Genomic DNA, 26768 nt, shown 5'->3' with positions numbered 1-26768 from the left:
AAGGTCCTATAGCATTTTCCGAAATCTGAATTGCAAAATACATCTGGCCCTAAGAATTTTGGATGAGTTATTGCAAACTGGTTTATATGTCAGATAGTGATAGGTGTATGGAGATGAGTTGAAGCAGGATTGTTGGTGGGATTTGAAGAACATCAGTGAAGAAGCTTCACTGCAAAGGGGATATTTGAGCCAAGCCACCAAAGAGGTGAGGGAGAGTGAGACAAATCAGAGAAGAGAGCAGGTGAGACAGAAGGAGCAGCAAACTCAAAGACCCTTCAACAAGTGCAAAACAGTATGGCTACTGAACTGGAAAGCAGTCAGCATGACTGAATCAGTCAACTAAGTAAATAGTAGGCGAAATAACACAAGTATCAGTCGCTTAAGAACTTAATAAATACCATGAGCTTTTTAAGAAAATTTGGCTTTTATTACAATGAGATGAGAAGACCATGGAGGATTTTGAACAGAGAAGTGGCATGATCTGATTTATACATATATCTATTTATCTATATATATATAGAGAGAGAGATATAGACATATAGATAGAGAGATAGAGAGAATTTTTTTTTTTTTTTTTGCTAGAAGGTGCACGCACTTGCCAGAAAAAGAGGGGCAGAGAGAGAGGCAAAGAAGAAAGCACACCCCCCCACAATGGAAAATGATAGAAAATGGTCACACTGTAATCCCTTTTCCACTTCTCCTTCCTTTTGGGATTCTATACGTGCACACACATATGTCCAGTGTGTTTCTCAAGCCATCAGGTCCAAGACTCCAACCACATGACTGGCCATGTGAGATCCTGCTGCCTTAATGTCCAGGACATGAAGTCAGCCCAATCTGATCAATATTCTACCAAAATCACCTTTTGGGCAGATCATCTCCAAAGATAGTTGCCATCTGTCAGTGCCTTCCTCCCACGAACAAGCCTGATACTGTCTGCTCATCAAGATGTGAAATGTATGTCCCCTTGCTTTGAATCTGGGATGGCCTTCTGACTTCCTCAACAGAATGAGACAAATATTATAGTCTGGGAATTCCACTCAGGCCTTAAAAGCTTACAGGTCCCACTGCGTCATATATAGAAGTTGGATGTGTCAGGAGTGTGACAACTCTGAACCTATTATGCTAAAAGGAAGCTCAATTAGCCATGCAGAAATGCAGAATGGAGGACTGAGGAACCCAGTCAACAGCCAGACTGAGCTCTCATGCATATGACCTAATCTCTTGAGCCCTCTCAAATATCCCTTGGTCATTTGAGTCATAACAGCAGTGTCCACAGTCATTGTAATGTAGAGACACATCATTACTGCTGGGTCTTGTCCAAATTTGTAACCTTGAGAACATAAAAATGGTCCTCATTTTATACCATCGAGTCTTGGGGTAATTTATCCACATGGATGACTGCAGCTCAAATTCCAGACCTGGCAGCTTAGAAATCACCCTGGGCACAAGTGCATAGATGCCCAGGATCCTAGGAGGAGAAGGAATGTGACGTGGCCATATTCCTGGGGGGGTGGGGGGAGTAATTTCTCACTTTCTTTCTCACTGTCTCTCTCTGCCTATCTCTGGTGAGCACACGTGCCCTACTGCAAACAACTGGAAAAAAAGAAAAAAGAAAAACAACAACAACAAAAACCTGACACTGAAAGTAATACGAGACCAGGTGGTAGGTAATACCTACATGAGGTTAGGCTCCTGTTAGTGAAGCCTAGAAAGGCAAGTGATAAGATTGTTATTAGAAGCTAGAGAAAGAGCAACTCATGTTAGTTAGTGATGGGATGTTTGGTAACACGTTTGCCTAAAATAATATAGAAGAAAGAAAACATACTTCTGAAAGTGATCATTGGCTTCAGTAGCCACAACTAAGTGTAGGACCAGAGAGATAACTAAAGAAATGTTCAAGAACAATAGAATTTGGAGGAAACAGTCCAACCCAAAACTTGCTAAGTTAGAAAATAAGACTTATTTTCATGCATGCTTTCCAGGCCGTAAAGATTCTCAAAGAAAGAAGTGATCTTAGGGCAAAGATCAAATCCAAGGTCTACTAATACGACACTCTCTCAGTTAAAGACTAAATCAAGAGTGAGACTGGAAGATCCTTCTATAAGATAACTGAAATATTTAAAGTGATGCCTCATAGACCTTGGCAACTAGTTAAAAGGACATCTATAAACTTTATGGGCTTTTACAGCCTCCTGATGTGCAGACAAAGTTGATGAGCCTGTCTCAAGATTTTTGTGAAAGTCTTTTATCTAATGGAGTGAGTGAACTTCAATAAAATTCATAGGAAGCTCCCAAGATTCTAAAGAGAGCTAAATGAATAAACAAAGAAAATAAACATTGACAGCTAAACAAAAAGGAGTATACAACAGGTCTCTAGATCCCTAACTTTCCAGAAGCAGGAAGCAGGTCACTCAACTGCAGAGAATAAACATGAATTAATTCTTAAAAAAAAAAAAAAAAAAAAAAAAAGGAAGACTTAGAATAGGAGCCCAAAGTTCAATAGAAGTTAAAAGCCATAGAGAACTATTCCCAGGGAATAAATCTTAGCCTTAATCAGGAACACATCTTGCTTCCAAGGCAAAGAGAACTAGAATACTTGGCTGAATTTAGAAAGGCCATAAACAAATGATCACTATATACCTTCTGTTTCGTTTTTTAAAATGATATTATCTATTCTGAAGTTCTCTTTGTCTTACCATTATGTGTCAGGGCAAGGGACAAGTGGCAGATAACCTGTCTTTTTCACAGGTCTCCGCAACAGAGAAATCTCATGCACACCTAGAGATCTAATTTAGAGATTTTAAGTCTGATCTCAATTCCAAAATAAGATAAGCTACAGGAGGTCCTGAAAGTCCATCACTATTTAAAAAGTCCAGTTATCTGGGGCCAGCAGGATATAAAGAAGCACAGTAAGCCATGCAGAGGGCCTACATAGGGAATAAGAGATATCTAGCCAACTTTTAAGTTTCCAGCTGTTCTAGCTGAGGTGTCAGACACAAATGGAGAGACCCATCCTCAGCAGCCCAAAAGGAACAGAGCAGCTGAATGAAGTCCAGATGACAGAATCACCACACATAACAAATAACTGTTTTTTTAAGTCACTGATTTTTGGAGTATCATCTTGTTTTGCTCTGGTATTGAAGCTATTGTAAGATACTTAATACAGGAACAGATAACTAAGACTTTGTGGCTGCTGTGTTGAGAACAACCTAGGAGGTGAGATTGGGAGGTCAGGGTAGCAGCTGAAAGACCAACTCTTGGCATAACATAGGGACACAATAGTGTCTTGGATCAAGATGGCAGCAATAAAGCTTGTGAGAAGAGGTCAAATGTAGGACATGCTTGGAAGGCATAGCTAAATGATTTGTTGGAAGAATCCATGTGAGGCACAACAAAAAAAAAAGTTATAAAAAACTGCAGAATGGACTGACTAATTGATTGATAATCTATGCAACTCAAAGAATGTAATTGTCACCAAACAAGATGGAGAAGACAGTGAAAAGAGAGGACTAAGGAGTAAAGTCAGGAATTCAGTAAGTACTTGACATCCAACAAGAGATGATGAATAGACTGTTGGAGATGAGTCTGGAGTTCAGAAAGCGGGCATAGCTAAAGATATTAACTTATGAATCATCAATATATGATGAGATTAAGAGCCAAGAGACTGGATGAGATCATCAAGGGAGTGAGTACTGATAGAAGAAAGACCTAAGGACTGCGCTCTCAGATTCTCCTTTATTTAAAGGTTAGGGAGATAAAGTATCAGCAAAAGAGACTGAAATAGTTGTTGCTGAGGTTAAAGTAAAGTAAGAAGAGAGAGGAGGCCTATAAACCAAGAGAAGAACTCCCAGATCTTGCTGAAAGGCCACCCAGTAAGAGAACCAAGAACAAATTATCTGATTTGCCAAAACAGAAGTTCTTATCTGATTTGCCAAAACAGTAGTTCTTGGTGCTTTGATGAGTGCATTTTCAGTGGAGTAGTGGGGGTACCAATCTGGAGTTTCAAGAGAAAATGGGAAGAGAGATCCTGGAGACAGAGAAACATGGGAAATGTTGAAAGTTTATCTGTGAAATGTGGGCAGAAAAACCAGGTGGTAGTGGAGGGAAAGATGAGGAGAAAATCATGAGAGTTTTTATGTTTTGTTTTGTTTTGTTTTGTAATGGGAGTAAATTTACCATGCTTGTACACTGAGGGGAAAGACCCATTAAAGTGAGAAAAAATAAATAAATAAATGACTGATGTCAGAGAGAGAGAATTACTAGAGCTGTGTCCCTGAGAGGGTAATGGGAATGAGTCTACACCCTTCAACTTCTGTGATGGATTTCTAGCTGAATTCCTTATCTCTAAATTGTCTTTTCTTCAATAAATTCTACCCAAAATTAATTTTCCAAAAATGTTATTTTGTTATCCCAACATAATTTTGCTATATTAATTATGTCTCCTATTACATCTCCTTTGCATTCCTCTACTTAGCTCTCAAACTTTTGCAATGATCTGATTGACACCCATTGAAGTCAACTGAAGTCCACTGTATGACCAATTCTTTTTCTAGGCACGGGATACACTAATGCAACAAGAGGCAGAGCCCAAGCAGTAGTGCTAGTGATGGGGAGTGGCTGCAAACACAGACCAAACCTCTGCTGGCTGGCCAGCTGCTCATCTCCTCCCAATACCCCATTCCCCCTTGCAAAACCAGGGGTGACAACAGGCCATAGACCATCACTTATCTGTGGTCTGGGGGTTGGGGACCTATGCCCTATGCTCTTCTAAGGGAAATGTGGCCACAGAGAGCTCACAAGGGACCCATTTCCAGATCCACTACTACTCCAGAAATTCCTTTCTATAAGTGACATGCCTGAAATGTGCTCAAGGCAAGCATATTTCCAGCAAGTTCTGCTTTCCAACTTCCCCTTTCATAATTACCATTCTGCCACTTTAGAAGAAAATAACCTATCTCTCCCCCTTCCAGAATACTATCAGATGCCTTACCAGTGTGCCAAGTAAAGGGACAGATTGAAAAGCTGATATAAGAGCAACCTTGATTTAAAAAGTATTGTTATCAACCAATCTCCTCCTATGACACACATTTCCAATTCAGTTTTAGCATTATGCCTAATAACTACTCATCAAAAGTTAATGGGTTATCTTGCTTAATCATGTACTGATAATATTTTAAATATGATATTTTATATATTATAATATAACCAAAATATTTTAACAATAAAATCCTTTCATTAAAAAATTGACCTTTAAGTTATAGACTCCTTTTTGTTGTAGAAGAGTAAGGCGAGCAAAGAATTTGGACCAACAAGCGACATAGTGGTTAAGGTGCTGAATCCCACATGGCCAATTGTGTGGTTTGAGTCCTGGACCCGGTAGCTTGAAAAACACACCAGGTGCATGTGTATGCATACCTAAAATCCCAAGAGGAGAATGGAAGAGAAGGGATTGTGGCATGACCATCCCTTCAGGGGGTGACTTCTTACTTTCCCTCTCTGGTGAGTGCATGTGCCCTGTGGCAAAAATCAGAAGAAAAAGGAAAAGAAATTGTAAAATATATTTTAAAATCTCTCACTGTAAAATGTCCAATTAAAGAAAAATCATTTGAAAATTTTAGAGGTCAAGGCTAACAGTGTACAAGGGCTACTTCATTTCTCAAATTTTGATTAGAGGAAACATGAGCAAAATGCTCAGCAAGGAGCAGTATAATTCAGTGATGGAAGGGAACGAGGACCTCTCTGAGCTCCTTTTGTGTGTTACAACAATCACCACAGCTGACAACCATCATATTTTCCTTTTCTAGGACCAATTTCAGTTTCAATTCCTTCATTCACCAAAATAATTTCTGTCACTGTCCTAATCTTTTCTTTACCGTGTTAGCACTTGGAGAAGCCATTAGCATTTGGAGGAGAAAACTGTGTATTGCATTCAGATCACTTTTCCATTTTCATAGGGTCTACATAGACTACTCTGTCCCTGCATAGAGATAAAAACACTGTAAAACATATGCACACAAATACTGTGTCCAGATAGACGATGTCTGTAATAGTATCATTGAACATGAACCAAGATCAAAGAACCTTATTTATTTTTTCTTTTCTTTTTTTTTTGTTCTTTAATGGCAGAGGGCATGTGTGCAAAAGAGAACTCCGAAAAGTAGGGTGTGACCACACCATGATCCCTTTTCTTCCTTTTCTCCTTTCTATCAGGGCACACACACGCCATGTCCAGTGTGTTCTTTAAACTGCCAGGGCCAGGATTCAAACCACAGATTGCCCCATGGGATCCAGATCCCAAAGCACAGCACCTAACCACTGCACTAGGGCTGGCCCAAAGAGCTTCACTTATTTTTGAATCTACAATAGCACTAATCAATTAAAAAATAAATTCAAAAAATAAAGTAACAGCCCATAGACTATACCCTGGGGCATAGTGAATTGCAGGTCACATGGCAGACTGTAGGTTCAGATCCCCAGTTAGGCCTAGGACACGCAGAGCGTGTGCATGTGTGCCCAGGATCCTGAGGAACTGGAGGTCCAAAGAAAGGGGCTCCTGCCCTCTCGAGGGTGCTTTTCGCTCTTGCCCTTTATCATGTACATGCATGTTCTTTCTATCATGGATAGTATTTTTTGACAGAAAGCAAAGTAATAAATAATATTATCCCATGTCAAATGATGGCATCTACTTCATAACAAGGGTATGGGCATTTTATTTTTCACTATACTGGACATGTGACTTTCTAGAAGAGAAAACATGAGATCTAAAAAAAAAAAAAATTAACTTTCGAATCAAGCTATTAGGTCGTCCAGAAAGTCATGATGTATTTTTCTATGTTTTTCTATGTTTTTCTGTGTCATGATTTTCCAGACGACTGAACAGATCTCAGTCAAGTGTCTTACTAATTGTGTCCTAGTCCAAATTCGAGTGAAACGCTGCATGCAAGTACTTTTCTTTTTGCTTGGTAAAGTGAGTATAAAAATGTAATGGTTATTAGAATTCAATGTGGTCATGCAGATGAGAGGAATAACACTGTTAATAATAAGAATTCAGTCTCTCTGGCAGGGCTTCCAGATCACTCCTGTTTCTCCATTCAATTCCGTCTAGTGTTAGGGCTCAGAAACCATACCACACAGTGAAGGCCTCAGGAACAGCCTCAGAAGCAATGTGTCTCTCTGATCTTCTCCTGCCCACCTGTCTCTGATCCCTCTGCTCTACTGAGGCAAAGCCATAGAAAGAGAAAGGCTCTTTCTCAGAACTCCTTTTTTCTTTCCCCACCTGCTGCCTAGGGACTGGCAATTGAGAAATTCTCTGACCTACCTGTTCCAGAGGGGTACTGTTTCATAGCTGGAAGACCAAGACCAGAGAGAACGCAAGAAGAATCTCAACAGAGACCTTACTGAGTTTACCCACACTGTCTATTACTATTAGGTCATTCCCTTGCTACCCAATCACAGGCCTACATGGTGGTCCACTCTTACCTGAATCTAAGCACAAAAGCAAAGACTTCTCCATATTCTTGAAACTTCATTCCAAAGGCCACCACATCAATAAAACTATGATTAATTAAGTGTATTATGTTTTTCTCTCATCAACTGGTCTTTGAGTATTAGCCATGACCCTTGTAATGGGGAGACAAAGAAATAGCCTCCTTTCATCTCCTGCACTGGAAACAGTAAGAAAACAGCCTTTATGTTTGTCTACAGCTATTGACAAGTAGTACAGTATACATACATATGGATGTATATATTTTTTATATCTCAAGATGCACGTGCACACACACACACACACACACACACACCATATATACAAAGGGACTTCAAAAAGTTTGTGAAAAATGCAATTAGGGCCAGGTCTGTGGTGCAGTGCTTAGGCACTACACAGGGGAAGACATATTCCACATGGACCAAGAGCTTAAAAAGCACATCAGACATGCACATGCCCAGGATCCCAACAGGATGGAGAACTGGAGGAAAAAAGTTGACAGCATGACCAGGCCCCACTGAACAGTGCTCTCTCTCTTTCTCTCTCTCTCCCTTTCTCTTTCTCTGTCCTGTATGTGCATATGTACTCTGGTATTAAGAAAAATAAGTTAAAAAATTTTTTAAAGAAAAATGGAATTGAAATGTGAAGTTATTTTGGTGCAAAAAAAGTTAAGATTGATGCATAGTTTTTTCATAATATTCATTTTCTATGAACTTTCTGAAGACTCCTTGTATACATAATAGTGAAATTTATCATCGAATAGTCTTTAGTTGATATAGCCCCGTATTTGTTAAAACCACAAACTTTCAGCTCCCCTATGAATTTTTTCATCTATCCATTCAAATAGGATAGTAACGGATATTTAAGCAACGCTCAACCTCAATGGCCTCATGCAGTTAGTGGAATCACTGGCAAGTAAACTTACAAGCTAATACTGAGCTAAGGAAAGATGATGGCTTCCTGCCAACCCTCATACCATAAAGCCTTCCGAAAAAAGAGACTTTCTAAATATTTTATTACATCTCCTCCAGTTGTAATGCCTTGTGCTCTTATCTCTCCATGAATCCAAGCCTACTCTTTGGATGGATGGATGTACGGATAGATGGACAGGTACTGAGAGAAAGAGACAGATAGGAAGAAACAATTACATAGATTAGTCCACATGTACCTGCCATTTCTATCAGCAGAAACTGATGCATATTAGACAAACTCTTTTATTCAGAGATCATAAATAAAATTTCTCCAAGAACCAAACACATATGGATACTCAGAGGAATATTATTTGATTAAAAGATAATCTTTAAATATATAATTAATAATGTACCATACATGTAAATACTACTTTAAAATCAAATGTTCTATGAATCATTACAATGCATCAAAATGAAATGGTGATGATCACTGTCAAATTGCAGATATTCTCTCTCTGAAAATAATATCCTCCTTAAATACTAGCAATCTTAAACCTGTCTGGATCGGAATCCCAGCTCTACCTCTTTCTAGTGTTCTAACCTTGGGAAAGCTAATCAGTTATTCCAAATTTCAGTTTCCTCAGGTCTAAAGTATAGTTCCTGCCACATGTGTTTACTACGATCATTTCACATACGTTTACTATGATGATTTTTTAAAATATATACTTAGAGCAATGTCTGGTACACAATAAGAACTCAAGAAGTGTTAGCTATTGTTCACGTTATTTCCCGTAATTCATGTTGTAGGTGTGAAGACAGTACTTGTATATCATTAACCTTCAGAAGCATAGTTGCACAAATGAACAAAAACTTAACAGTAAAATCAAGGAGAGATGGGAAGAAAAGGACAGTTTTCTAAGTTTTAAAAGGTCTTAGAAATCTTTTGGATCAGACACCCACTTAAAAAGCTGATGAGAGTTAAAGGTATTTTCCACAGAGAAATTCACATATAGACAGCATTTCATGGCCCATTAACAGCCTTCCTGAAATGCATCCAAGACAGCAAGCCTGAGTCAGAGAAATTTCTATGATCTAAAACCTTCACTTTTCAAACCCTGTTTCAATAAACTTTAAATCACTGGTTTTCCCCATGCCCCCAAAAAAGTTTGTAAGCATATACTTCATTGAAAAATGTTATGTCTTTCAATATAGCTGTTGGCATTTGCTAAGTAGGTTTTATGGATGAAAACAGAAAGCATCATTTTTTCTTAAATACACCAGCAGTCTGCAGGGAAATTCCAACCAGAACTCTAGCTTCAGACCAGGTTCTAGCATTGCCACTGCAAGTCAGCAGTGAACAGTGAAACCAAAAGTAATGAGAACGCGGAGCCTAGGCAGGTTCCAGGTTCATTCAGGACCAGGGGCGGACCTCATCCTCTGCATCAGGCCTGCCAAGCAGAGGTTACTGCTGGATGACATGGTCACCACCAGCACATTCGAAAGTAACGTTAACAACCTGTAGTAGAAAAAAGTTGGGACCTTTGCTTCCAGTCTCCAAACTTTTCACCCATCCTATTTCAGAATCTGTCACAAGCATCATTTAAAGATTATCTTACTTCATACACGCATGGAAATAAACAAGTTGAAGTGCATGGGGAATACACAAATTAAAGTCAAACTGCATACCCTTGCAACATGCGGTCTCAAAAACGCTTGAACGAATTAGCTGGAATTTCATTTAAAGTCATCTTGAAGTAGGATTTTTACTTAGGTACAATGCGCCTGCCTCTTCCAAGTAGTTTTGGTTATGTGACTTGTGCAGAGTTGGAACTAATACACACCCAGGCCTGACAGCCAAGAACTGATCATTCTGCACATTTCTCTCCCTAGAAAACGTGACCCGATCTAAGAAGAAGTGGGCGATTTGATTTTGCCAACAATAGAGACAGACCCTACTTCCAACTCCCTGCCGCGCACACACCTTCGCACCCGCCGGCAGGGAGTCGGAAAGGGCACAAGGAGTAAGCGGGAAGCTGCGGTACCTTTCGTGACCTTTCTGAGCTCGATTAGGTGCAGAGCTTGACACTCAGGGTTGCCGGACCGCGTCTTCTCAGAAATCCGCAGCTTGGCAGGGGCAGCCAGACTCACGTCCCTCCCTCCTCCTGAGGGCGGCGGAGTCAGTGGAGCGCCGGGAACACGGAAAGGGCGCAACGCACTAAGGAACCGCGCGTCAGGCAAAGGGACCCGCGATCTGCGCTCCTCCGGAAGCCGGAGGATGGCTAGGAGAGCCCACGAGAGAAATAGAGTCAGAAGGGGAAAAACCTCTACACTTATCGCAACCGAAAACTGAAGTCGCTGTCAAGTGTTCCCCAAAGAGGGCGGGGCGGCCGGACTGACTGCGGGTCGGGGAGATGGGTGGGTAGCGCTGGAGCTGGGAGGGGCCCCGGGCGTAGGCTTTCGGAGAAAATTCCGTCGTCTTTTCCACCACCACCACCCCTCCCAGAGCGGAGAAGCCGGGTTTTGTACCTCCATGGAGTCCTGGCTGCAGGGCGGGGGGCAGCTGTCAGCACGACCGGGCTGGTGCGGCCACCCGGCAGCCTTCCCGGGAACCAGGCTTCAAGCTCTGCTGGGATTCCCCCGGCGCCTTGCACCCGGGGAGTCCCAACCCCTGGCGAAAAGAAAGTGAAAGAGAAAGAGCCTCCGGGAGCCAGGCACGTTTGCCACTGCCAGGCCCTGGGGCGAAAGAACTTGGAGGGCGCGCAGGAGGACGATGAGGAGCACCGGCCTCGTCTCGCAGGGACTCTGGCTACCGGCTTCCTCCTCTGCGTCCTGGGACACCTGCAGAAACCACTCTCGGAGACTGATCATCCTGAGCCCACACAAGCCGCAAGCACAGCGACCCGCACTTCGCTGTGGGCTTCAGCAAAGCTTGGAGACCCGGGCGGGGTGCACGTCCTGGTCGCCCAAAGGAAAGGGAAAAGGGAGTTGGACCGGGATGGGCGGCTCCTTCAGACCAACCTTTGTCCAGTGCACAAGCTGAAAAAGGCAGGCGCTGAAGTCAATCATACAGCGAAAACACTGCAAGGAAACGTCTGAGAACCACTGTGTGCCTAGCACTGGCAGGAAGCGTGAACTTACCACGAGCCTCTCCGCAGATCGCTTTTCCAGTCTAGTGTGTAGTCCGGTGTAAAACATGACCCATCCATGGTGGCTTCTGAACACTGAGATATTCTTCACAAACATCTCACAAACAGATGTGTGAGACACATTTCACAATTATAAATAATGGGGTTTTTTTTTCATTGATTTTGCCAGGAGTCACCTGTACTCAACTGAGATAGGGTGGACAGTGAGAAAGCATTCCCCATGGGGAATGGCCACGCTGTAATCCCTTCTCCTTCCTTTTTCCCTCCTTTTGGGATTTTGGGTGGCTCATGGGAGTAGTTTTTCAACCACCAAGTCTGGAACTCGAGCCACCACAGGAATCCATGTGAGATCCAGCAGACTTAATCACCACGCCTGAGCCTTGCCTGTTTATTGTAGTTTTTAAAGTTAGAGGAAGGGACTGAGTCCTTTGGGTCTGAATGTCCTGCATGCCACAGTCAGCAGCAAAGGCCTCATGCTCAGTTTTGAAAGCATTTGGAGAATCACGTGAAACCCTAAAATTCGCTGATGGACGGTGCTTCCCAAACTTTTGAGCTGTGGCACAGAGGAAATGCTAAGGCTCCCTGGAGCTTAGTAAAAAACATTAACTCTGTTTTCTTGCAATACATAATATGATATAAACAAAACAGAAAAAAATATTAGAAATTGATCGATTTAAATGTATATCGTTCCATATAAAATAATTTCATATATTTTCTCAATTCTCAGAGGGTATATATACTCTGCAGAGAGAGAGAAAGAGAGAGAGAGAGAACACCTTCCTCCACAATGGGTCATGATCATACCACAATCCCTTCTCTCTTTCTCCCTCTTATCAGGATTTGGGGCATGCACTTACACATGCCCTGTGTGTTTTTTAAGTCAGGGCGGGTATTTGAACCCTTGTCAGCTATGTGGGATCCTGCACGCTTATCCACAGGGCTGTTCCTAAAAGAAGTTAATATTTTTATGAAAAATTTGAGCTTGCTTCCATTAATTCAGTCTTTCTATAACAGGTTTTATATGTGAAATAATTACTGATAGATTTTTGTACGGTAATCACTTCAAACTAGATAGTCATCAGCAAATAAGAGATATAAAAATATAAAATCTGTCTACAACCATTCAAAATTTTTCTATTGTTAGAAATTATAAAGACATGAAGCAATCACTCTCTCCTCTGCCTACGATAATGTAGAGATTTCTTATGATCATGTCAGTGGATTTCCAATTTTATTAACTTTTTTTTTTAAGTTTTGTTTGTTTATTTGTTTTTCCATAGGGTGGTATGCTCACCGGAGAGAAACAGAGAGAGAGAGAAAGGGACAGTGAGAAATCACCCCACTTTGCCTCCATTCTCCTCCTGAGATTCTGGGCATGCATTCACATGAGCCTGGTGTGATTTTCAGATTACCTTGTCCAGGACTCAGACTGAGGTCAACCCTGTGGGAGTCCAGCGCCATAACCACTACACCACCTACTGGCCCCCAATCAGGCCTTTTCATAGAGATGTGCTGAAGCTCTGATTTACAAGTGAGTGCATTCTGAGAGCAAACCTGAAGCTAGCTTGAATTCCATCATGAAGATATACAGCCAAGAAAAGACTAAAGCACGCCATGAGTGAAGATGGAGATTATGATGGACAAGGGCACACAACCTCCAGCCCTGACTTTAATGCAGACCCTCTTGAACTCCCACAACACAAATCCTGTCACCTCCTGAACCTCATTCCGACTCCTTAAGGATGCCATGTGCTCTGCAGCTAGTGCCCAGTGCAGATGTTCATTCAGTAAGGCATCCCTTGGCCACACTCAGCACCACCCAGTACAGCCAGATTGCACTGCTGCCAGAGGATGCATCATCACATCTCAGATGCTGCTCTTCTTGGACTGGTCAGGAGCTCCATGAGATACTGCCTTCATCTGGCGCTCCCTAACCTGTGGACTTCAGTCCTTTTTGGCTGTCTCTAGGACTGAGGGGCATCAATGAAAAGCATACTTTTAACTGATTCTTGTGGCCACCAAGACTGTTTTGAGCTACGGGACAGTTTTCACAATGTTCTGTGAATCTAATGAGAACATTCTCTGTAATCTCAGCTTCAAAGTGCATCTGGACCAGCCAGCTAGCCAACTGTGTGGTTCAAATTCCAGACCCTGCGACTTCAAAGACACCCACGGCAGGTGTGCGTGCATGCCCAAAATCCCAAGAGGTGAGTGGAGGAGAAGGGATTTGTGTGTCGCCATACCCCCTAGAGGGGATTTCTCACTTTATCTCCCTCTCTCTGGGTCTGTCTCTGTTTCTCTCCCTAAGTACACATGCCCTATAGCAAAATTAAATAAAGAAACTTTTTTCAAAAAAGCACAATCTGAGTTCAGAAGAATAATAGAATTGGTTGACAACTACTGATTGAGCTTCATAAGTTCTAGAACAAGATGGACTGAATGATATCTAAAACCTTTAGTTACTTTGGGGATAAAATAACAAATAACAGTCAGTGAACTGAGAACTTTTATAGTGATAAGATAGGTTATGCTCTACTTACTTGCCTCCCACATATGTAGGTCAACTTTGTTTTGTTAATTACAGATAAAAGTATTTTTGAATTAGTTGTGAGTGCCTGTAACTCAAAGCCAGGTTGGGTTTGCTGTACAATGTGTTTTTGTGGCATTGCATTCGAACAGCAAAGTCTAATACGTACACACTGTATTTTCAGCTGCCACAGGCTGTTTGGCAAGATATTGAAAATTACTCACACCAATGAACAAGTAAATTCCACTGCATAGATTAAAAGTCAAGACTAAGATTGATGAAATAATTTGAAATTGCCTTAAGATAACTAGTGAAATTATAATATGGGCGGCAGTAAAAATTAAATAAACCTCACAGAAGTGAATGTAACAATAATCTCCTTGAATTGAAAGAAGTAACAATAAAATTATAGTTTAATACATTTTAATATCTGATTTTTTTTTTTTACCCCAAAGACAATGATTGCCAGTTGGGCAGTTGTCGTTAAAATAAATTACTAATTAATATTCTTTACAGCTTTTGAGGCTGCGTGGAAATTGAAAGATAACTTATCTGATTTTGTGTTCAAAGTTCATGATGGTGACTGTATTTATGATCCTTTTAAGATTAATCCCCAGGCCAAATTGATTCTCTGGTCTTGGGAAAACACAAAATGCCAAGGACCCCTTAAGTTCTATTTTGAGTAAGGTATGCCCAAATGCAACCTTTTTTTTTTTTTTGGATGGCCTGACAGTAGAGGAATACTGTTGCTTTGAAAGATCATTTAAGTTTTCAGGAGCTTCTCAGGTCACCATGTTTTTACAGATGCAGCAATACTACCTACTCTGTATTTCCCGCACCACTGGTCACCCATGGTGCACTAAGTACAAATGCTAACTTGCTAAATTCTCACAGCAATGCTATGAGATGTGAACTATTTTAAAGTTTCTTTATTTTGGGGCCAGCAATTTGGAGGTTAAAGGTACTAGACTCCCACATGGCCAACAGCAGTTTGAATACAGACCTAACGGTTTGAAAATGACACTGCATAGGTGTGTATGTGCATGCCCAAAATCCAACAGGAGTCTGGAAGAGAAGGGATAACAGCACAACCATCCCTCCAAGGGGTGATTTCTCACTGTCCCCCTCCCTCTCTGTCTCTCTCTCTATTTTTTTTTTTACATTAAAAGTTTAATATTATCATAACTCAGTCTAAAGAGTAAATAAAATTACAATAATTACACTGAAATTAACAAAAAGTTGAATTTACTACTAGAATGCAATTTATTAAATGTGTAATTTCCTCTTAAAACTGCTTAACAGTTCATCAGCAATGTATCATTTAACAGCTGTAAAACTCTTTTTTTCTTTTTTCTTTTTTTAAGTTTTTGCCATAAGGAATGTGTACTTGGCAGAGAGGGACTGTGAGATCACTCCCCAGGGGGTATGGCTATCCTTTCTAGTCCGGAGTGGGAGATGGGGAATCAAGGATGGGGGAGTGGGGGACAAAAGGTGGGGGGGGGGGGGGAAGCAAAACATACAGGAAACAAGAAATGGAAAATTATTTGTTAACAATAACATGTATTTTGATGTGCTTGATTGAGCCAATATACAGCGTACTCTGGATAGAAAACCCCTCTCTGTCTCTCTCTGGCAAACACGTATGCCCAATGGCAAAAACCTACAAAAAAAAAAAATTATTTCTTCCATGAGTGTGAGAGAAGTGGGGAGAGAGAGAAGACACAGTATCCCCAACAAGGTCTTGATATCATGATCTACCACCAGTTTTCAGCAAGAAGCTATACAGAGAGGTCACTGGACTTACACTGGCAACTTTCCCATGTAGGATTGCCTCGAAGAATGACACATTTTATCTCCCTGTCACTGTATGGCCCTGAGACATGAACTGTTATTTCAGTTTTACTGATAAAGAATCAGTGGGCCAGAGAGATTAGGAGATTTCCTGAGGTCACACAGCAATTAATTGGTCCAACAAGGATTTGGACTCTGGTAGTCTCGCTTGAGAGTACCCTCTGCTGCCTCCAAATGGAGGTAACGCTCCGCTGATTCCAAAATAAAGTATCCACGAAGGAAGACTGCCTGGACTCCCAGGAAATATCTATCGGCCCCCTTCTATTTCTGTCAGTGCTTTTTTTTTTTTTTTTTTTTTTGAGAGATTTTCACTGTAGGGCACGTGCGCTCGCCAGACAGGGAGAGACAGAGACAGAAAGTGAGAAATCACCCCCCAGGGAGGATGGTCACGCCGCAATCCCTTCTCCTCCATTCTCCTCTCGGGATCTTGGGCACGCACGCACACGCACCTGGCGTGAGTTTTAAGCCACTGGGTCCGAGACACGGACCGCGGTCGACTACGTAGGAATCCAGCGACATAGCCATTATGCTAACTGCTGGTTCCCTGTGTCAGTGCATTTTTAGCTACCATTAGGGAAGAGACTCATTGGTTCCTTTCTGTTTCCTGATCTCACTGTGTTTCTGTAATGAAAATGCCATGGTACTGTGGTCCCAAAAGCCTAGGTTATTTGAATAAAGTGACAGGAAAGGCTGATAGAGCATTGCTGCAGTTTCAAAATAGCAAAATAAGTAGCTGGCAGATTCTGGCTGGTTCCTAATAGAGATGCATGATTTTGTTTGAATTAAAGTGAAAGAACACACCAATGGTGTAGATGGAGAAAAGGTTTTGTCCTGGAGGTGAATGAAAAGCAATCACATACTTCGTTATTTAAAAAAAAAAAAAATGTTTGCCAGAAGGTACATGCCTTCACCAGAAAAGGACAGAGAAAGAGAGGAATTGCTCCCTCCTATGAGGGATGGTCATGCTACAATCCTTTCTCCATTTCTCCCTCTGTTCAGGATTTTGGGCACACGCACACACACACACATACACATACGTGTATACTGCATGTCTCTCCAGCTGCTGGGCCCAGGACTCAAACTGAGTGGTGAGTTGTGGAATCCTGGCACCTTAACCACCAGGCAATCAATGGGCTAGCTCCAATACTTAATTTTTTTTAATTTATTTATTTTTATTTTATTTTTATTTTTTTGAGAGAGATTTTTTTTCCTGTAGGGCGTATGCATTCACTAGAGAAACAGAGAGACAGAAAGTGAGAAATCACCCCCCACAATCCCTTCTCCTCTTGGGATTTTGGGCACACACACATACACGCCCAGCATGAATTTTAAGCTGCCGGGTCCAGGACTCAAACAATGGTCGACTCCGTGGGAATCCAGTGATGTAACCAGTATGTCATCTGCTGGTCCCTATACTTAATTCTTAATATACTTAAAAATACATGCAATTTTTGTTGGTTTATTTCTTCCATAAACAAGAGGGATAGAGAGCAAGAGAGAGAGAGAGAGGCAAGCAGGCCCCTTAGATAGGGTCTTTATGCCCTAAATACCCCCAGCTTCAGCTAGGCCTGGATCCTGCACATGAACATACCTGGCATGTTCTTGGAGATCTCTGGTGTGAACCTGGTACTTCTAAAAGTCTATGTAATATTTAAAAACATTTATTATTATTATTATTATTATTATTTTAATTTTACCAGAGAGAGAGAGAGAGACATAGAGAGAGAAAGGGAAAGTGAGAAAGAAAGCTACCAGGTCCAGGACTCAAACCATGGTCAGCCATGTGAGAGCCCAGTGCCCTAACCACCATACCACCTATTGGCCCAAAGTCTATATAATCTTAAATGCATTGGTATTTAATAGCAGTAAGAAAGTATTTAAATAAAGCAAAGAAATGAGTTAATATGCCAACAGTACTATTCTAATCAGTCTTTTAAGGTCAACCTTATCAGTCAAACTCTAAGTCAAATAAACATCAATTACCCTACTTAGATTTATCATGCGAGACTATATTATAAGTGAATATATAGTATTATTTCAGTGACAAGTTGTAAAGCAGGGCTTTACTTTTCATAACACATTCTTGCGAACACATGGTAAACACACATTTCTTGAATTAATTCTAGGTTCTAAAGTTGTACATTTTGTACAAAACACAATAATGGGATATAAACCAAAGTCAGTCCCACTATGTCTATGTCAACAAAGTTAAACTGATGTTGATTTTGATTCTGTGGCTAGCAGATAGGAGGCCCTCAGAAAACATTTGTTAAATTTGTTTCAGTCAGAAATTATTTTTCCTGTCACTTTTAGTTTTACATTATTGCAAAACTATGTGTATTTAAATGATAATGTATTTAATCCCACACTACTTTTTATTGACTTAATAAAACGTTTTCAAAATATTTGCCAAAATCAGTTTTAAAAGCACTTCGATACAGATCAACTTTACCAAGAAAAGGCTCCAATCATTGTTTGAAATAGCATTGATGTTGTGATTATGTTAATCATCGTGGGGGAAATGATTGATGAACTATTATCCACCAATTACTATTTTAAAAGTCTCAGAACAAAAGAAAAGAGATGAGTTCCCAGGAGAACACAATTTAGAGAGAGTCCAAGTGTGTGAAAGGATCTCACTCCCCAAGTTCTGGATTATACCCAGATCATATAACACACCTGTCTCATTTCATCGCTTGCTCTCTCTGCCTCTGCCACACCAGCCTTGGCTGATGCTGTAGTGACAAGGTCCACAGCTGAGGTTCAAGTAAGGATAGGATGTGCAGACAGCAGTTACTTACAATCAAAATGCACACCTGCTGTATGAGAGTCACAGGAGCAAAGCGGTATGTTGCCAGTTAGCCTCCAGAACAGCTACGGATTTAACCCGTATTGCATGGACGAGAGCATGTGAGGTGAGAATGGGACCATATTCGATATCATCAGTGACTGGCCAATATCAAGGTGAACATTTGCCGTGGGCCGGCAGGTGGCATGGTGGTTAAGGCACTGGACTCCTACATGGCTGACCATAGTCTGGTCCAAGACTGGTGGCTTGAAAATCACGCTTGGCACGTGTGCAGTGTGCACCAAATCCAGAGAGGAGAATGGAGGAGAAGGGATGGTGGTGTGACCATCTCACCTAGGTCGTGGTTTCTCACTTTCCTTCTCTCTGAGGAGTGAAGGTGCCCTATGGCAAAAATCTTAAAAAAGGAAAGTGTGCTGAGTAGGTCATGACCATAATTATGACTATGCCAGTCTGTCAATAAATAATAGCCTTATTTGCTTTGGCATTTATTTCATTTATTCTGTCTATCTTCAACATGTCTTTCAATTTACTAACTTACCATCTATGTAATGCATCTTAAGGGTTTCACCCATGCCTCATAAGTTCATTTATGCATTATCTTTCTTTAAAAAACATGCTATGATTTTCACTCATATCTCAGACCAACTAGCTTACTTACTATCTATGTTTAATGTGTCACAGGAACTTCATCCATTCTATTGTTTTCTGATCTTCTATTGAAGAATGAAATATTCTCTAATAGAGCAAAGTCATGTTATAGTAATTGTTTGTGGTAATTTCTTTTCTTTGTTTGAGACTGGTGTGCTTTTGGGTTCTATTATGTTTATAAATTGTTTTCCTAGATCAATTTTATATCCTCCACTAAATACTTTCCTGCTTATAATGTCATGACTGCTCTGATAATGAAACCATATCCTTCACTCTTTCAAAGCCTTCTCAGATTTGACTCCATCTTGGATCACAGTGACTTCCTGGAATGAAGCCCAACCTGTAATATCCCTACGGGATGTGGGGATTATATCTATTAGTCATTGTCTCACTCCTGGGGTATCTTCTACTCACACTTTGTATTCTAAGCCTTATATCCTAGGTGTCAGCAAGAATATAGTGTTTAACAATTTTTCAAGGTATGTTCTATCAAATTTCCAAATTAAACAAGCTTCTGAATAAACCATGGATCAGAAAAGAAATTGCAGAAGAAATTATAAAATACTTACAAATGAATTTTAAAGAAAACATATCAAAATTGAAAAAGTGGATAAATAGTGAAGATTTAATGCTGAGTGAAGCAAGCCAGGCTATGAAAGAGAAGCACTGTATGCTCCCTCTTAATATGTATTGAATGTCTGTACTCTGTGACAGAAACTGAAAGATTGGAAAGTTATAAAGGCATGAACAGTAACTGTAGATACTAGAGACAGCATGGGAGGAGGGTAAGCAGTGGAGGGACAGAAAGAGGAAATCAAGAGGGAAAAGAAAAAACAAAAACATTGAACAGACACAAAAGTGTAAAACTGTGTGTTAAAGATGATGTGTATGATAATAATTTTGAACTAATATGCACTGTATTCATGCTGGGAAAATTCATTTTGTATATTGAAAGATGTACAATGATGAAATGTAAATAAAACAAGAAAAAAAATCAAAACAAGAAATGAATAGTTATATTACAAATTAAAAAACACCAAAATTCATAGAACAAGCTTCTAGCCTAAGAATCTAGGAAAAAAATACATAATAAATAGACGTAAACAATAAAGACAAGAGCTGAAATGGAAAAGAAAATCAACGAAGACAAGATATTTATTGAAGAAGATCAATAAAATTGATCAATATTTTTATTGATGAATATCTAGTTAAATTGTGAAAAGAGAAACTACATATTACTAGTATCAGTTCTGAAGATGTGTACATCACTAATACATTATAGGCATAAAATAATTATAAGGAATATTGAAAGCAAGTTGATGGTGGGCCAAACAGATGGTATAGTAGTTAAAGAGCCTGAATCCCACATGGCCAACTGCATGATTCAAGTTCTAAACTCAGAAACTTGAAAAACAAGCTAGGTGCACGTATGCATGCCAAAAATCCTGAGAGAAAAATGGAGCAGAAAGGGATGTTTTCTTTTTTTCTCTTTCTCCCCAGCAAGCACACACACCCTATAGCAATTTTTTTAAAAAATTAAAAGTAAACAGGAGTCAACAGGTGATATGGTGATTGGAGCGCTAGACTCCCACATGACCAACCATGGTTCAAGTCCTGAACCTTGCAGATTGCTTTTTCACTTTTTCTTTCTCTCTTTCTGTCTCTTTCTGGTGACTATAGAAAATTAAAAATAACAATAATAGGAACCAGCAATTGGTGAAATGTAATGTCACTGAACTTCTATGTAGTCGACCATGGTTCAAGTCCCAGACCTGGTGGCTTAAACTCACACCGGGCACATGTGTGTGCATGCCCAAGATCCTGAGAGGAGAATGGAGGAGAAGGAATTGTGGCATGGCTATCCTCCTGGGGAGGGATTTTTCGCTTTCTGTCTCTCTCTGTCTTTCTGGTGAGCGCATGCACCCTATAGCAAAACCTCTCAAAAAATAATTTAAAAAATAATAATAATTAATAAAATAAAGAATTCTTTGAAAAAAATTTAAAAACTAAAAAGTCAATTTTATGAAAAGAAACGACTACTTAGAAAAAAGGGGTAAACTCTTCAAAAGTCACAATTTATAAAAACAGACACCAAAAGAAATAGAATGTCTAAATTGATCAAAATCTGTTAATAGAAATTAAATTCATAATTTAAATCCTTCCACAGAGAGAACTCCAGGCACAGATGGCTTCAGTGACAAAGTCTAATCAACAAATAATAAAAAAATAATAATAATACAAATCTTGGGACCAGCAGATGGTGTAATGGTTATGGCAATGGATTCCCAGATAGTTAACTATGATTCAAGTCCCGGACCCAGTAACTTAACAAACTCACATTGGACAATGTACGTGCGTGCCCGAAATCCTAAGAGGAGAAGGGATTGCAGCATGTCCACACTTCCTGGAGGGTGATTTCTCTCTTTCTGTCTCTCTCTCTCTCTCTGTCTCTCCGGTAAGTGCACAAACCAAAAAACTCTCTTAAAAAAAAAAAAAAAAAAAAGCAAATCTTACACAAACTCTTCTAAGCACTTCCTAACTTATGAGGCCATAGTTATCCTGCCCAAATCAAAAATATTACATAAAAAATCTGTAAATTAATATTTCTTTTGAACATTGTAAGTATTCTTAAGAGAATATTAGCAAATCTATTCCAATAATGTGTAAAAAAGGAATAGGGACACATAATATAGGGATTACTTGTGTAATGCAAGAGTGATTTCACATTTTAAAGGAAATTGATTTAATTTTCCATATTAATTAAAGGAGAAAAACATTTGACAAAATTCACTATTCAGCCACGATGAGACTCTCAGCAAACTAGGGAAAAAACAAACAAACAAACAAACAAACAAAAAACTTCCCCAACAAAAGCATCTACAAAAAAGTCTAGAGCTAATGTTTTATTTTATATTAATAGTGAAAGATAAATGCTTTACTGTCAGCTACAGCAAAGATTTCAGCTCTCATTACATCTATTTCTAGAACTGTAAGTGAATTTAGCAGGGTCACAGGATACAAGATGAATATATAAACATAAATTATAATTTTGTATGCAAACCATTAATAATTAGAAAGTCAAGTTTTTTTTAAATGCAAATTCTCAAACACATCAAGCAGAAATACATTTTTTCTATGAATAACTATAACAGCATATACACCGAAAACTACAAAATACTAGTGAGAGAAACTGAAGATGATCTAAAGCAGAAGTTGGCAACTATGACCTGTAGTCCATGGCTTGTTTTTGTCTGCAGAATATATCCCTACCCATTTATTTATATATATCCACGGCTGCTTTTGCAGCTGAGAAGTTGCAGCCGATACCATATAACTTAGCAAAGCTTAAAATATTTGCTGTCGGGACCAACAGTTGGCATAATGGCTATGTCGCTGGACTCCCACGTAGTCGACCGCCTTTTGGGTCCCGGACCTGGTGGCTTAAACTCATGCTGGGCGCATGTGCATGCGTGCCCAAGATCCCGAGAGGAGAATGAATGAGAAGGGATTGCAGCGTGGCCATCCCTCCTGGGGGGGGATTTCTCGCTTTCTGTCTCTCTGTCTCTCTCTGTCTGTTTGATGAGCGCATGCGCCCTATAGCAAAAACCTCTCCAAAAAAAAAAGAAAAATATTTGCTGTTATTCTCTTAACAGAAAACAGCTGCCAAGTCCCTCATCAAAATGCTTGGGACAATATGAGGGGGCTTCAAAAAGTGCACAGAAAATAGATATCATTAAAAAAACTATGCATGGATTTAAATTTTTCTTGTACTGAAATAAATTAGCACATGAATTTTCTGAAGTTCCATTAGATACCATGTTTATGAACTGGACCATTAAATGTTGTTTCGATGTCAATTCTCCCCAAGTTTCTATAAGATTCAATGCAATCCCAGCAGGCTTGCTTGTGCGACTTGATGACCTGATTCTATAATGTATATGCAAATACAAAGACCCTAGCGGAGACAAAACTCTTATGAGAAAGAAAAAAGTTGGGAGATCTGTGTTACCAGATATCAGGACTTACTACAAGGCTGTAAGGATCAGAATGATTTGTTAATGGCATGAGGATAGACAGACAAATTAATGGAATAGCATAAAATCCAGAAATAAACCCACACATGTTCAGCCAACTAATTATGATGATTGTATTGAGGTAAGAGTGTGAAAGAACAGTGTTTTCAACAAATGATGAAGGAGCAACTGAGGATTTTAGTGGAAAACACATTCTCAATTTTGTAACTCATATCACTCATACAAATTAATTCTTAATCGTTCACAGGCCTAAATTTAAAAACTGAAAATGACAGAAGTTCTCAAAGAAAGCATAGGAGAAAATTATTGCAATCTTGGACTAGGCAAAGATTTTTTAGACAGGATACAGAAAGTACAACCTTTAAATAAATAAATAAATAAATGAATGAATGAATGAATGAATGAATGAATGATTGGAGGAGCCAGAAGGTGGCATGGTGGTGTAAGATCATAGATTCCCACATGGTGGGCCACAGTTTGAATCCCGGAACTGACAGCTTGAAAATCAGGCCAGGCTCAATGTGCATGTGTGGTCAAAATCCTGAGAGGAGAAGGGAGAAGGGCTTGTGGTGTGGCCATCCCCCAAAGGGGTGATTTCTTACTTTCCCTCTCTTTCTCTGACAAGTACACACACCTTATGGCAATAAATAAGTGAATGAATAATAAAATAAAAACAAAACCTAAAATAAAAATTATTTGGGTTTTATCAAAATATAACCTGTTTCTTTCTTTTAAAGGTCCATAATGGCTATCAATTATTAAAAGATCTGGGGTATCCTGGAGCAAAAAATCCTATTTAACAATTGTTTGACATTTCTCAAACTTATTGGTCTAAGAACCATTTTGCAGAACACCAAATAGTGTTTTACAGAACTAGTATTTCAGAAAGCACACTCTCAAAGTGCTATTGATGACACAGGACTTTCTCCTGTAATAAACTTTATTATTAATGGTAACAAGGGAGAAGAGCCATGACAATCAAACAATTATTTTTGCTGAAGAACGGGCTGCGTGTTTGATTCATTTACATTTTACTATGATGTTTCTAATGTTTAAAAGTTATAAACATTTCTCTAAGGCAATATTTATTATTTCAAAACAACATTTTGTACTAGCTGTACAACTTAACTATTCTCCCTACTAATAAGTATTTATAACTTCTTAAATGAAAATTAGAAGTCTTTATATAAAATTCATTTGGAAGAACTGAAATTTAAACTTAGGTCACATTTAAACTAAAGAAACAAAAGAAATTTTGCCAGGAGGAGACTTTAGTCTTTGAAGTGCTACCAAAAGTTTACATTTTTTCTTAGTTTAACTTAAACTAAGTGATTCATGTCTAAAGATAAATCCAAACAATGGCAGAACTCAGATGCTGAGGTAGGGGTAGGCAGGGCCTCAGTCATCCCTACTGCATGCTCACCACACACAGCTTCTGTGATCCCCAGTTGGGTGGGGAATTCTCCACACTAGCAACCAAGCAATCAGTTCTGCAGTGGACGCCAGCTGGGCATCCTCTAATCCAATTCACACTGACACTCTCTATCTGGAGATAACATCAGAGATAACATCAAATCCCACAGGTTGGGGAATCCAACAAAGCTATCCCCACTCTGCATGCTGGTCGCAAATCCAGGCTGCTGGAACCTCTGACTGGCTACAACTCTTTAGGCTTGGATAATCTGTTAGAATAGTTCACAGAACTCAGGGAAACACTTGTATTTACTAGCTTACTATAAAAGGTTTTTTTTTGTTTGTTTTTGTTTTAATTTTTTGCTATAGGGTGTGTGCGCTTTCTGGAGACAGAGAAGGAGAGAGGGAAAGTGAGAAATCACTCTCCATGGGAGATGATCACACCACAACCCTTTCTCTTTCATTCTCCTCTTGGTACTTTGGGCTTGCATACACATATACCCAGCATGTTTCTCAAGTCATTAGGTCCGGGACCTGAATCACACAGTCAGCCATGAGGTATCCACCTGCTTTAACTATCACTAAAAGGATATTTTTTTAAATCATACATGAACAGCTGAATGAAGAGATGCAAAGAGCCAAGTCTGGAAGAATCTGGAGCACAAGAGCTTCCGTCTCTGTAGAATTGGGGGAGCCACCTGCTGGCATGTGGATGAATTCCTATTTACCTTCCTGCAAGCCTCCACATGGTCAGCTGCTCAGAAGCTTGCTGAACCCTATCCTTATGCAGAAACCTCACTGCATAAGCATGGCCAAGTCACAAACAACCACGTGAAAGTGTGATTGGACAAAAAGGGTTTGATTTAATGCTTAATAGACTGCGGGGTCACCTCGCAAGGCCAATCAGTTCAGATTGTTCATGGTGTGTGCCTGTGCATTTCTTCCTCCCAGGTATCTGTCCTTCCCCTCTGGAATGAAGGTCTTGATTTCTTTATGACCAGCTGTTACATAGTAAAGTGAGGGCAGAGAGAACTTACAGTAATATTTTTATGGCCTTGCCTGGAAAGCGGTGCTAGTTTCTTGGGCCTAGCTTAGAAAAATAAAATGAGATAATGAAAGGAGAGCAGGAGGTAAGAGAGAGATTTTGCTTTCTGAGGTTTGCTTCTGGACTTAGTGTACCCTAACATTAAGAATAAAGACTGTCTTTCACCTTTGTCACTTTGAAGTTGTTCCAAAGCTGCTTTGGAATCTATCTGTCCCTCTATGTATCATCCATCCCATCTATCTAACATCTATTTATCTACATGTCACCTATCAATCAATCCAGCTATCATCTCATAATATCACTACTGCCTTAAGAAGTAAGAAGAATATCATCAAAATTCCTCAACTGTAGATATTAAATTAAAAGATGATGGTAAGGTCCAAAAGATCCCCAGTATGGACTTATTGAAATCAAGTATGGATTCAGTGTAAGAAAGTTGTCAAAAATAAGTACGTTGGTAAAAGAAACCACAGAAATAACTCCTCTAATTCAGATGGAGCAACAGACTTTAAGTAGGTTTTCTATATAGTTGGATTCTTATCCAAAACAATTCAGAAACTGTTGTATTCCAAGAAAGCATTCAAAGGCTTACTATTTCATTGTATAAAGTCAGAAACTCACATGAACATTGGCTGTTTCAGTAAAAAATAGCTTTTGAAGGAGAATGTTGGCATTTATTGTATTGAAACATGAATAAAAAATGAGATTATTGAGAAGGCAAAGTAAAATCTTATGTTTACAAAGCTGATGTTTATGCTCAAACATAGTAAATAGGAAAAGTATTGAAACTAGTTGTATGCAGTATTTAAATATACTTTAACCCATGCATAAATAATAAATTATGGGTATGTAAGTTGCATTGGCAATCTTGCTGTTTCATTGTACATATCGCCATATA

At 39.6% G+C, this 26768-nt stretch overlaps 1 protein-coding gene across 3 annotated transcripts in view; it reads right to left on the bottom strand.

Moving 5' to 3' along the window:
- The window catches only part of IL15 (interleukin 15), a 174805-nt gene that overhangs the window by 82336 nt on the left and 65701 nt on the right, over window positions 1-26768 (bottom strand). The window contains exon 1 of one of the 3 annotated variants that reach the window (XM_027770337.1): window positions 10924-11065. The exons of 1 other annotated variant lie outside the window; for it this stretch is intronic. The gene's annotated coding sequence lies outside the window, so the exon portion shown is untranslated. Of the gene's footprint in view, window positions 1-10439; window positions 10691-10923; window positions 11066-26768 lie in introns of those variants that run through there. One more of the 3 variants, XM_027770338.1, reaches the window with a different exon arrangement.

This window comes from Tupaia chinensis, unplaced genomic scaffold (assembly GCF_000334495.1).
Source record: "Tupaia chinensis unplaced genomic scaffold, TupChi_1.0 Scaffold000127_2, whole genome shotgun sequence".
In the NCBI taxonomy this organism is placed as follows: domain Eukaryota; kingdom Metazoa; phylum Chordata; class Mammalia; order Scandentia; family Tupaiidae; genus Tupaia; species Tupaia belangeri.
The sequence above is the reverse complement of the archived record's forward strand: the minus strand, read 5'-3'. Positions and strand labels throughout refer to the sequence as shown.